At 48.0% G+C, this 13,235-nt stretch overlaps 1 non-coding gene across 1 annotated transcript; it reads left to right on the top strand.

Moving 5' to 3' along the window:
- Positions 1–7,124: 7,124 nt before the first annotated feature.
- Positions 7,125–8,987, top strand: LOC139686716 (small subunit ribosomal RNA). The gene has a single exon (XR_011700549.1). It is a non-coding gene; the product is annotated as a small subunit ribosomal RNA (ribosomal RNA).
- The last annotated feature ends 4,248 nt before the right edge of the window (positions 8,988–13,235 follow it).

Here is a 13,235-nt window from a genome sequence, read left to right as displayed (position 1 = left end):
CCTTAAAATGGGTCTCTTGGAGACAAATACAAGAGGGTTTAAAATCTTGGATTAAAATGGCCAGCTCCTCCTTGTGCCGATAAAAACCATTGCAGTTCCACTGCAGAATGGAACACATATAAAGTGTTAAATTAAAATAAATAAATAAATAAATAAATATATAAATAAATAAGATGACTAAAAAGGGAGATGACCAACTCTATTGAGGTTATCGCTTGAAGCGATGTTTCCTCTTCCACTCGTTTGCGAAGACCTCAGTATCAGAGATACTCTGGTCCTCTTCAATTACCTCCGGCTTCTTTGGCTTCACTGGAGGCGGCGGGGAAGGTGTATTCTCACGCCCTTTTGGCGTGTTCCCCTTGGTGGTTTTTTGTGGGCTCTTCTTTGAAGGGCCCACAGGAGTAGGTGGCTCCTTGTCCACCTTACTCTTTCCATCCTTCACCCTTTTTGGTTTAGGCACTTGCGTGGTTTCTATTGGGGATTCTTTCGGGATCTCTGTCTGCGTGGCGATGGTACACTTTACACATTGCGTGGTTGCAACGGAAGCAAAGGACCGGGAGAAAGTTGGAGCGATTAGCGCCCTGTATTTTCTCCTCGCTTCCGCATATGGGATTTTTTCCAGTGTTTTTATCTCCATGACTTTCCTCTCTTCTTTCATCTTCGGGCAATCACGAGAGTACACTGGGTGTGTACCCTCGCAATTGACACAAAGAGGTTCCGAAGAGCACTCCTTATCCTCGTGCGCGTCTTTGCCACAGCGCGGGCAGGTGGCCTTGCCCTCGCAGCGCGACGCGACATGGCCGAACCGTTGGCATTTGAAACAACGCACGGGATTTGGGATGAATGGCCTCACTGGTACCGATTCATAGCCCACAAAAACCTTGTCGGGTAGTCTATCACGCGCAAACGTCAAGATCACTGAGGTGCTGTTTACGTTTTCTCCGTTGCGCCTTGTGGTGAGTCGACGACAATCAGTCACTCCCTGAGAGAACATTTCTCTCTTGATTTCTTCGATGTCCACGTATAGAAGGTCGTAGTGACTGATGACTCCCCGACAGGTGTTAAGAGTGCGGTGCACCTCCACCTTAATCGGAATGTCATGGAGCGTTCCCATAGCAAGTAGTTTTTCGCTCTGTGTGTCGTTCAGGGTCTCTATAAGTAGTGTACCATCCCTGAGCTTCTTCACGCTCTTTGGGTCCCCAGGCACAATCTGTGATAACACTCTGCGAATTAAGAAGGGAGAAACCTTTTTCAAGGTCTCACCTTCCTTTGCACAAGACATAATTAAATAGCGCTTACATGCGCCGATACACTTTTCTCCCCCGCCGGTGTCCGGACGGGATCTTTTTAGTGGTGGAAAGGGTTTTTCCTCCATAATAAGAAATGATTCGTCCCTCGGCCTCCCCACCCGCCACGGAGCCACACATTTGGGACGCCACTCCGCCAAACCGGAGTGGTCGCCAGGGCTAACTCGAGGGATATAGCGCTTCTGGAGTGGTTGTCTGTTTCGGGGTGGATCTTCGATGCAAGGGCCCACCAAAACCCTTACATCTCCGACCTCCCTACGCAGACCCCCACAACCTTGGCACTCGCCACCGGAGCGAAAACGCGACGGAAGCCGATTGACCGGGAGTGGCTAGCTCCCGGCCTCCCGTTTACACGAAATCCGGGGCCGAAGAGGGGTATCACTCCCCGGTCCATACAGGGCATCCGACACCCTGCTGGGAACCAGAAAGCTCACCCTCCAGGATCCCCTTCTCTCCCTTACGGGTCTCCAGGCACGGCAAACACCTGGGCGGATCGCAGGCCAGATGGTATGGCCGCTTACAGACAGTGGATCCACAGCACTGTCCGGACGCATCCCTTGCTGGCTTGGGGTTTGTTTTCGGGGTTTTCTCCCCGCCCTTTTAGTCGCCTCTTACGACAAGCAGGGATACTGCGGGAGTATTCTCTACCCCCCTACCCGCAGGGGGAGTAATTTTCCGTCCTTAGTTAATCCTCCACGGGTGTTTTAAAACCTTTTAATGCGTTAAATGAAAATGAGGGCGCCTCTCTACTTTTCCAATCAGTCTTTGTTCGGAAATTCTCATTTTTATTAGTAATTTTTTTCAAACATATTTTTCTCCCCGCAGTGCCGGGATGAGAAATGTCGAGTTTCAATTTCGGTCTTCAGTTTTCCCTCCACGGGTATTTTAAAACCTTTTCTTGCATTACATGATGATATGGTTGCCTCTCTACTTTTGCAATCAGTCGTTCGCAATTTTCATTTGTATACGTAATATTTTCAATTATATATTTTCCTCCCCCCCGCAGTGCCGGGATGAGAAAGTGGGCGTTTTAAATTTCATCTTTAGTTTTTCCTCCAAGGGTGTTTTAATACCTTTTATTGCATTAAATGAAAATTTGGGCGCCTCTCTAATTTACCAATCGGTCTGTGTTGGGAAAATTTTCAAATTTGTATGCGTTATTTGGAAAAAAGTTTTGGACCCGCAGTGCCGGGATGACTTTTTCGCGAAACTTGCGGGGTATTCTTCTGGCGTGTTTTACATGGAAACCTAGGTCTAATCGATGATTTCCGCCGTTACTTAATTACACCACGTGATATTGGACCTGGAAACATGGAAAATAGTGCTTGCATTATCAATTTTTTTAGACCCACCTTGACAGCCTTTGGAGCATCAAATCCCGGCTGGTATGGTAACACATGTTTAATGGCATCAATATGTTACTCCTTTTTCCAAAGATATTGGGTTTAAATAAAGTATGATACCGCTCCATTAATTTTAATCTGAATAATTATACATGAGAAATGCTACCTTGCATTTCGGTGACCAAAATTACGTAAAAACCGAATTGAAAAATGAAAATTTTTATCCTTGGAAGAAAAACGTTGAAACTTCGCACCGTGAATGTGAGTACGAAGAAAAAAAATCCCAAGGCCTAAAACTTTTGAAAATTGACATGGTTTTCCAACGCGGAGTAAATGTTATGGCTGGTTGAGAACCGACTTATCCGGACCGAATCCCATCTGTCCACCGTGACTAACACGGTCCATAATAAGAACGGCTATTATTCCTTTACATGAAAGCCGTTTCCATGAGGATATCACTACCTTTTTATTAAATAAAGGCAATGAAGGGAACGTACAAGTGCAAACGAACGATTAAAAATTGCTTTTTTTTGGATATTGCGAAATATGGGCGAGGGAAGGGGATATTTCCATGCCTGGCTTATAATGTCGAGGAAAATGAAATAAGTGTTAAGTAACGATATATATATGTTGAAAGGTTGACTTGGTTTGTAACTGATGTAACGATTTTTGCAATTCTTCCGGGAAAAAATCCGCAAGTGAAGCGAATTTAATGCGCAAATTATTCGCTGAAAACGAATAAATTACTTGGAAAAATTGTCTAAGTGCCGATTAATAATAATAAAGTAAGAAGTAAGGGTAAACTGGGAAGGATATGCAGAGAGAACGTAATCTTTGGAAAATGGTCGAAAGTTTTCTAAGTCCCGCAAAAAATCGGCGTTTTGGACCAGTCTTTTTGCCCAGAATCTCCGAAAAACACCGGCGATTGCGCCATTCTGAGCAATGTCCAAGGGGATCCCAAAATGATTTTGACTTATATATGGAGTATCGCATTGGCGAGTCCAACCGGTCAGCAAATGGCGAGGAAGCGATTCGGGTTTGGTTCTCGGTCTCTTCGGATCTCGCCCACCTTTACCTGGTAGTAGTTTTAGGGGTTTGTAGGGTGCGTCGACAGCTATGGTCATTTTGCACCACTGTCATTACGTAAAACTTATGTTCCTTTTAAACTAGGAATAAGTAAACAAATAAATACGAATAAATATATAAATAAATAAAATAAACAAAAAAAAACAGATAAAAAAGGAAAATGCTAAAATCAAAAGCATTAAAATTATGAGCTCCAAAGCTAAAGCTGCCCCATTAAACCGGTTGACCTTAAAAAACTTAAGACTCGGTTTATAGACCCAGAGTCATCCCCTAAAATATTTCTTAAGTCTCCCCTTATCTTCAACATGTCTCTGGCCCTTTGGTATGTTGTACATTCCGTCAGGATATGTTTTATCGTCAGAGGTTGGAGGCACTCATTGCAGCGGGGCTGTTCTTTTACCTCCGCAAAGAGGTACGAATGAGTGAGGGCAGAGTGTCCTATTCTCAGGCGCGTAATCATGACCTCTTCCCTCCGAATGCTCCGGATGGAAGAGGACCATGGGGAAACGACCGGTTTTATTGCCCTGAGTTTATTATTTTGCAGAGACTGCCAAGTCTCCTTCCACTGATGCAGGACCGAGTTCCGCAAGGCGGCCTTCACGTCCTCCATTGGAACCAAGGTGGAGTCGGTCTCGGGTTGTCGAAGGGCATCCTTCGCTGCCTGGTCAGCTTTTTCGTTGCCTCTTATGCCGACGTGACCAGGAGTCCATATAAAGGAGACCCTGTTCCCCTTTCTCTGAAGGGACAACAGGATATAATGGATCTCCTGGACTATCGGGTGCACAGGTGCAAAGACCGATAAAGATTTTAGGGCGCTCAACGAGTCGGTGCAGATGAGGAAAGAGCCATTGCTTTCTTTTATTTCTCCTAGGGCCGTCCTTATGGCTGACAGCTCGGCTGTGAAAATGCTGCAAGAAGTGTGCAGTATTTTCCTCACGACTCCATGGTAGTGGGACAGGACCGCATAGGCACATGCAGATTCTGACTTTGACCCGTCGGTGTAGACTGGGACGAAGTCAGAAAGTGAGCTGAGGACGGCACTAAAGAGCTGCTGGTATTCGGAATCGGTCGTCTTGGCTTTGCGGCGTGCACTGGCAATGAGTTTAATATCCGGCATTGGTGTTACCCAGGCGGATACTTAGCATAGGAGACGGGGCATATTTGAGGAAATGTAAAATTTACCTCATTAATAAAATCATTAAAACGAACGGCAAAGGGCCTAGTTGCCGTTTTCCGCCTGTTAAATAAGTCTAAAAATCGTTGGTTAAAAACTATGTTAAAACAAGGGTGGATTGTCTCTGACAAAATTTTACAGGCATAGTTGCCCATTAAAATCATCCTGCGGGTTTCCAACGGAGGCTCCCCTGCGTCGACAAGTAAGCTTGGGACTGGGCTTGTTCTAAATGCCCCGGTGGCCAACCGTATCCCAGCATTGTGGACACATGTGAGTGGTCTCAAGTAAGACTCTCGTGCTGAGGAATACACTATGGAACCATAGTCCAGTTTGGATCGCACCAAGCCTCTGTACAATAAAAGCATGGTGGTGCGGTCTGCTCCCCAAGTGGAGTGAGTTAAAAACTTTAAAACGTTGAGGGTTTGGCGACACCTCTCGCGTAACACGCGGATATGCTCCCGCCAGTTCAGCTTTTGGTCCAGGATCATGCCGAGAAAGCGGACGGACTCCACAAATGGAAGAATCCTACCCAACAGGGTTAGGGTCGGGGTAACGTGGTAACCGCGAACACGGTGAAAGTGCACGCATTTCGTTTTCTCCATGGAGAAACGAAATCCGTTCTTTCGCGACCACTCTCCCAGTTTGTTTAGAGTCACCTGGGCTTGCCTGGAAGCGTTTGGCAGTCGTGTCGACCGGAAAAATATGGCTCAGTCGTCCACATAGAGCGATGCCATCACCGGGGCATTGATGCATTCCACCACGTCGTTGATGGCGATGGCAAATAACGTCACGCTCAGTACTGAACCCTGGGGTACCCCGCTCTCCTGTGTAAAAGATCGGGAAAAGTGCTTCCCCGTCCTTACTTTAAAAAGGCGGTTGGTTAAAAAATTTCTGATAAATAGGGCCATGTTGCCTCTAAATCCCCAATTGTGGAGCGTGTTGAGGATTCTCCATCGCCACACACTATCATAGGCCTTCTCCAGGTCGAAGAAGACTGCTATGACGTGTTGACGTTGGAGAAAGGCTTCCTGGATGAAGTTCTCAGTGCGAACCAGATGGTCTGTCGTGGACCTGCCACGCCGAAAGCCGCACTGAGCGTCGAAGAGCAGGTGTCGACTCTCCAAGCACCACATGAGACGTCGGTTTACCATCCGTTCCATCACCTTGCACAGGCAGCTGGTGAGAGATATGGGACGGTAGTTGTTCGGGTCATTTTTGTCCTTGCCCTGTTTTGGGATTGGTATCACGATGGACTCTCGCCAGGCATTAGGAAAACTGCCCTCGTTCCAAAGTTGGTTGAGGGTATTTAGGACCTCCCCAATCGCAGTTTCCGGAATGTTCCGGAGAAATGCGTTGTGGATTTCGTCCGCCCCTGGCGAGGTGTAATGGGAGTCTTCGATGGCGGATTTAAGCTCCCAGGACGTGAAAGGCTCATTGTAATATTCGCTTGTAGGACCTGCACCGAAATTGAGAGGGACACTCTCGCATCGCCTCTTCAGGTTCGCAAAGTCCGCGGCATAGCCCTCGTCACTGCTATTGGCCGCGAACTGACTGGCAAATATGTTGCTTATTTCGGCAGGTGAATTAACCACCCGGCCAGCAACAAGCAATGGCGAGATGACAAATGAGCTCTTGGACCCGGAGATTTTCTTCACTTTGTCCCATACCTGACCAAGCGGCGTGCGATGGTTGATGGTAGAGACGTATTCTATCCAGGAAGCCCTCTTGGCCTCCTTCACGGCCCTTCGAGCTCGCGCTCTCAGGCGGCGGTACGATGCCAGATTAGTTGCCGTGGGATATTTTCTAAAAATATTCAATGCTTTTTTCCTCGCCCGAATCGCCCGGTCGCATTCCCCGTTCCACCAAGGGACAGGAGCTCGATTAATATTCCCGGACGTACGAGGGATACTTTTGGTAGCTGCCGCCAACAGCGTTGAACTTAGTTTATCGACGTTGTGCAACGCGTCGAAACTTGCGTCGTGTTTATATGTAAACGTACGCTTGACCTTTACCTGGTCCCTTTTGGATTTGGAACGCGAAAGTATACATTTTCGGGCAAATACCGACGCCATGCGGGTTGCCGGGAAACCCCCGGTCGATTCCCGGTGTCGAGTGGGCTCGGAGTCGGTGAAAATTGAACGTTCTCCTCGCGAGAAAATCGAGCTAAGCGTGGTCCCGGTGGGTGATTCCGCCGGGAACATAGCCCATGCAAGCTCCCTGGTTGATCCTGCCAGTAGTCATATGCTTGTCTCAAAGATTAAGCCATGCATGTCTCAGTACTAACCGCTTTAAGGCGAAACCGCGAATGGCTCATTAAATCAGTTATGGTTCCTTGGATCTTACCCACACTTACATGGATAACTGTGGTAATTCTAGAGCTAATACATGAAACTCGTGCCTCGACCAGTGATGGAAGGGGTGCTTTTATTAGAACAAAACCAATCGGTCGGTCTTCCGTCCGTTTCCTTGGTGACTCTGAATAACTTTTGGCTGATCGCACGGTCTGAGCGCCGGCGACGCATCTTTCAAATGTCTGCCTTATCAACTTTCGATGGTAGGTTCTGCGCCTACCATGGTTGTAACGGGTGACGGGGAATCAGGGTTCGATCCCGGAGAGGGAGCCTGAGAAACGGCTACCACATCCAAGGAAGGCAGCAGGCGCGCAAATTACCCACTCCCGGAACGGGGAGGTAGTGACGAAAAATAACGATACGGGACTCATCCGAGGCCCCGTAATCGGAATGAGAACACTTTAAATCCTTTAACGAGGATCTATTGGAGGGCAAGTCTGGTGCCAGCAGCCGCGGTAATTCCAGCTCCAATAGCGTATATTAAAGTTGTTGCGGTTAAAAAGCTCGTAGTCGGAGGTGTCTCGGACGGTCGGTTCGCCGCTTGTCGATGCTCAACTGGCCGGTCCGGACGTCCTGCCGGTGGGGTCCGCGAGGCTCCGTTATCCTTCTTTGGTCCTCTTCACCGAGTGCCTTGGTGGGCCGGCACGTTTACTTTGAACAAATTAGAGTGCTCAAAGCAGGCCGTTGGTCGCCTGAATACTGTGTGCATGGAATAATGGAATAGGACCTCGGTTCCATTTTGTTGGTTTTCAGAACTCGAGGTAATGATTAATAGGGACGGACAGGGGCATTCGTATTGCGACGTTAGAGGTGAAATTCTTGGATCGTCGCAAGACGAACCGATGCGAAAGCATTTGCCAAGAACGTTTTCGTTGATCAAGAACGAAAGTTAGAGGTTCGAAGGCGATCAAATACCGCCCTGGTTCTAACAATAAACGGTGCCAGCTAGCCATCCGCCGAAGTTCCTTCTATGACTCGGCGGGCAGCTTCCGGGAAACCAAAGCTCTTGGGTTCCGGGGGAAGTATGGTTGCAAAGCTCAAACTTAAAGGAATTGACGGAAGAGCAGCTCCAGGAGTGGAGCCTGCGGCTTAATTTGACTCAACACGGGAAACCTCACCAGGCCCAGACACCGGTAGGATTGACAGAATAAGAGCTCTTTCTTGATTCGGTGGGTGGTGGTGCATGGCCGTTCTTAGTTGGTGGAGCGATTTGTCTGGTTAATTCCGATAACGAACGAGACTCTGGCCTGCTAACTAGGCGTCGGAATCTATTATGCTTCCGACGTAGCTATCTTCTTAGAGGGACAGGCGGCTCCTAGCCGCACGAGATTGAGCAATAACAGGTCTGTGATGCCCTTAGATGTTCTGGGCCCCACGCGCGCTACACTGAAGGAATCAGCGTGTCCTCCCTGGCCGAAAGGCCCGGGTAACCCGCTGAACCTCCTTCGTGCTAGGGATTGGGGCTTGCAATTGTTTCCCATGAACGAGGAATTCCCAGTAAGCGCGAGTCATAAGCTCGCGTTGATTACGTCCCTGCCCTTTGTACACACCGCCCGTCGCTACTACCGATTGAATGATTTAGTGAGGCCTTCGGACTGGTGCGCGGCGCTCGCCGCCTCAACACCGGTGGCGCCGATGTTGCTGGAAAGATGGCCAAACTTGATCATTTAGAGGAAGTAAAAGTCGTAACAAGGTTTCCGTAGGTGAACCTGCGGAAGGATCATTACAGCTTTCGATTATATAATCGTAGCTTTGGAACGAATTGGTGAAGAGAAAAAGGGACAAAGAAGGCGAGCAGTCGGGTGCCCGGCGATCAAAACGTAGGTAGTTTTAGGGGTTTGTAGGGTGCGTCGACAGCTATGGTCATTTTGCACCACTGTCATAACGTAAAATTTATGTTCCTTTTAAACTAGGAGTAAGTAAACAAATAAATACGAATAAATATATAAATAAATAAAATAAACAAAAAAAAGGAAAACGCTAAAACCAAAAGCATTAAAATTATGATCTCCAAAGCTAAAGCTGCCCCATTAAACCAGTATACCTTAAAAAACTTAAGACTCGGTTTATAGACCCAGAGTCATCCCCTAAAATATTTCTTAAGTCTCCCCTTATCTTCAACATGTCTCTGGCCCTTAGGTATGTTGTACATTCCGTCAGGATATGTTTTATCGTCAGGTGTTGGAAACACTCATTGCAGCGGGGCTGTTCTTTTACCTCCGCAAAGAGGTACGAATGAGTGAGGGCAGAGTGTCCTATTCTCAGGCGCGTAATCATGACCTCTTCCCTCCGAATGTTCCGGATGGAAGAGGACCATGGTGAAACGACCGGTTTTATTGCCCTGAGTTTATTATTTTGCAGAGACTGCCAAGTCTCCTTCCACTGATGCAGGACCGAGTTCCACAAGGCGGCCTTTACGTCCTGCATTGGAACCAAGGTGGAGTCGATCTCGGGATGTCGAAGGGCATCCTTCGCTGCCTGGTCAGCTTTTTCGTTACCTTTTATGCCGACGTGACCAAGAGTCCATATAAAGGAGATCCTTTTCCCCTTTCTCTGAAGGGACAACAGGGTATAATGGATCTCCTGGACTATCAAGTGCACAGGTGCAAAGACCGATAAAGATTTTAGGGCGCTCAACGAGTCTGTGCAGATGAGGAAAGAGCCATTGCTTTCTTTTATTTCTCCTACGGCCGTCCTTATGGCTGAACTCTCGGCTGTGAAAATGCTGCAAGAAGTGTGCAGTTTTTTCCTCACGACTCCATGGGAGTGGGACACGACCGCATAGGCACATGCAGATTCTGACTTTGACCCGTCGGTGTAGACTGGGACGAAGTCAGAAAGTGAGATGAGGACGGCACTTAAGAGCTGCTGGTATTCGGCATCGGTCGTCTTGGCTTTGCGGCGTGCACTGGCAATGAGTTTAATATCCGGCATTGGTGTTAACCAAGGCGGATACTTAGCATAGGAGACGGGGCATATTTGAGGAAATGTAAAATTTACCTCATTAAAAAAAATCATTAAAACGAACGGCAAAGGGCCTAGTTGCCCTTCTCCGCCTGTTAAATAAGTCTAAAAACCGTTGGTTAAAAACTATGTTAAAACAAGGGTGGATTGTATCCGATAAAATTTTACAGGCATAGTTGCCCATTAAAATCATCCTGCGGGTTTCCAACGGAGGCTCCCCTGCGTCTGCAAGTAAGCTTGGGACTGGGCTTGTTCTAAATGCCCCGGTGGCCAAGAGTATCCCAGCATTGTGGACACATGTGAGTGGTCTCAAGTAAGACTCTCGTCCTGAGGAATACACTATGAAACCATAGTCCAGTTTGGATCGCACCAAGCCTCTGTACAATAAAAGCATGGTGGTGCGGTCTGCTCCCCAAGTGGAGTGAGTTAAAAACTTTAAAACGTCGAGGGTTTGGCGACACCTCTCGCGTAACACGCGGATATGCTCCCGCCAGTTCAGCTTTTGGTCCAGGATCATGCCGAGAAAGCGGACGGACTCCACAAATGGAATAATCCTACCCAACAGGGTTAGGGTCGGGGTAACGTGGTAACCACGAAGACGGTGAAAGTGCACGCATTTCGTTTTCTCCATGGAGAAACGAAATCCGTTCTTTCGCGACCACTCTCCCAGTTTGTTCAGAGTCACCTGGGCTTGCTTGGAAGCGTTTGGCAGTCGTGTCGACCGGCAAAATATGGCTTGGTCGTCCACATAGAGCGATGCCATCACCGGGGCATTGATGCATTCCACCACGTCGTTGATGGCAATGGCAAATAACGTCACGCTCAGTACTGAACCCTGGAGTACCCCGTTCTCCTGTGTAAAACATCGGGATAAGTGCTTCCCAGTCCTTACTTTAAAATGACGGTTAGTTTAAAAATTTCTGATAAATAGGGCCATGTTGACTCTAAATCCCCACTTGTGGAGCGTGTTGAGGATTCTCAATCGCCACACACTATCATAGGCCTTCTTCAGGTCGAAAAGGACTATTATGACGTGTTGACGGTGGAGAAAGGCTTCTTGGATGAAGTTCTCAGTGCGCACCAGATGGTCTGTCGTGGACCTGCCACGCCGAAAGCCGCACTGAGCGTCGGAGAGCAGGTGTCGACTCTCCAAGCACCACATGAGACGTCGGTTTACCATCCGTTCCATCACCTTGCACAGGCAGCTGGTGAGAGATATGGGACGGTAGTTGTTCGGGTCATTTTTGTCCTTGCCCTGTTTTGGGATTGGTATCACGATGGACTCTCGCCCGGCATTTGGAAAACTGTCCTCGTTCCAAAGTTGGTTGAGGGTATTTAGGACCTCCCCAATCGAGTTTTCCGGAATGTTCCGGAGAAATGCGTTGTGGATTTCGTCCACCCCTGGCGAGGTGTAATGGGAGTCTTCGATGGCGGATTTAAGCTCCCAGGACGTGAAAGGCTCATTGTAATATTCGCTTGTAGGACCTGCACCAAAATTGAGAGGGACTCTCTCGCATCGCCTCTTCAGGTTCGCAAAGTCCGCGGCATAGCCCTCGTCACTGCTATTGGCCGCGAACTGACTGGCAAATATGTTGCTTATTTCGGCAGGTGAATTAACCACTCGGCCAGCAACAAGCACTGGCGAGATGACAAATGAGCCCTTGGACCCGGAGATTTTCTTCACTTTGTCCCATACCTGACCAAGTGGCGTGCGATGGTTGATGGTAGAGACGTATTCTATCCAGGAAGCCCTCTTGGCCTCCTTCACGGCCCTTCGAGCTCGCGCTCTCAGGCGGCGGTACGATGCCAGATTAGTTGCCGTGGGATATTTTCTAAAAATATTCAATGCTTTTTTCCTCGCCCGAATCGCCCGGTCGCATTCCCCGTTCCACCAAGGGACAGGAGCTCGATTAATGTTCCCGGACGTACGAGGGATACTTTTGGTAGCTGCCGCCAACAGCGTTGATTTTAGTTTATCGACGTTGTGCAACGCGTCGAAACTTGCGTCGTGTTTATATGTAAACGTACGCTTGAAAAGTGGCCAGTCCGCACGGTTAATACGCCACTTTTCCGGGGGTTTTGAAATGGTGGGCGAAGAGTCTTCTTTGACGAGTAGAAGAGGAAAATGGTCACTCCCACAGAGATCGTTGTGGGTGGACATTTTTAACTTTGTGGCTAGACTTTTCGAGCATAGACAAAGATCTATTGCTGAGAATTCCCCATTGAAGCTGTTAAAGCGGGTTTTTTCGCCGCTAGTTAATAAAAACAGGTTAAAATCCTCAATAAAGTTGGATAAAATTCGACCTCTCCTATTGCTTTGGGTTTCTGGCCCTCCCCAGAGAGGATCATGGGCATTAAAATCTCCCATCAAAATGAACGGCTGAGGAAGCTGGTGGACAAGGGCTTCAAGGTTCAGGCGGGTCACCGGTGCACCCTCTGGCAGATACACGTTGCATAACGTCATCCTCTCAGGGGTGTGCACCGTGACAGCGACGGCCTGGAATGGAGAATTCAATTAGACTCGCGAGGTGTAAAGGGCCTCACGGGCCGTACTGCTACTCCCCCTTGGGCTCGTTGGCCACTTAGGTCATCCGTTCTAAAAACAGTGAACCCCTTCAGAATACCCTTATCTTCAGCCTTAAAATGGGTCTCTTGGAGACAAATACAAGAGGGTTTAAAATCTTGGATTAAAATGGCCAGCTCCTCCTTGTGCCGATAAAAGCCATTGCAGTTCCACTGCAGAATGGAACACATTTAAAGTGTTAAATTAAAATAAATAAATAAATAAATATATAAATAAATAAGATGACTAAAAAGGGAGATGACCAACTCTATTGAGGTTATCGCTTGAAGCGATGTTTCCTCTTCCACTCGTTTGCGAGGACCTCAGTATCAGAGATACTCTGGTCCTCTTCAATTACCTCCGGCTTCTTTGGCTTCACTGGAGGCGGCGGGGAAGGTGTATTCTCACGCCCTTTTGGCGTGTTCCCCTTGGTGATTTTTTGTGGGC

The sequence above is a fragment of the Hetaerina americana genome, unplaced genomic scaffold, assembly GCF_022747635.1.
Source record: "Hetaerina americana unplaced genomic scaffold, ioHetAmer1.1.p SCAF_149, whole genome shotgun sequence".
Classification (NCBI taxonomy): domain Eukaryota; kingdom Metazoa; phylum Arthropoda; class Insecta; order Odonata; family Calopterygidae; genus Hetaerina; species Hetaerina americana.
Note: the sequence above shows the minus strand (reverse complement) of the source record. Positions and strands in the feature narration are given on the sequence as shown.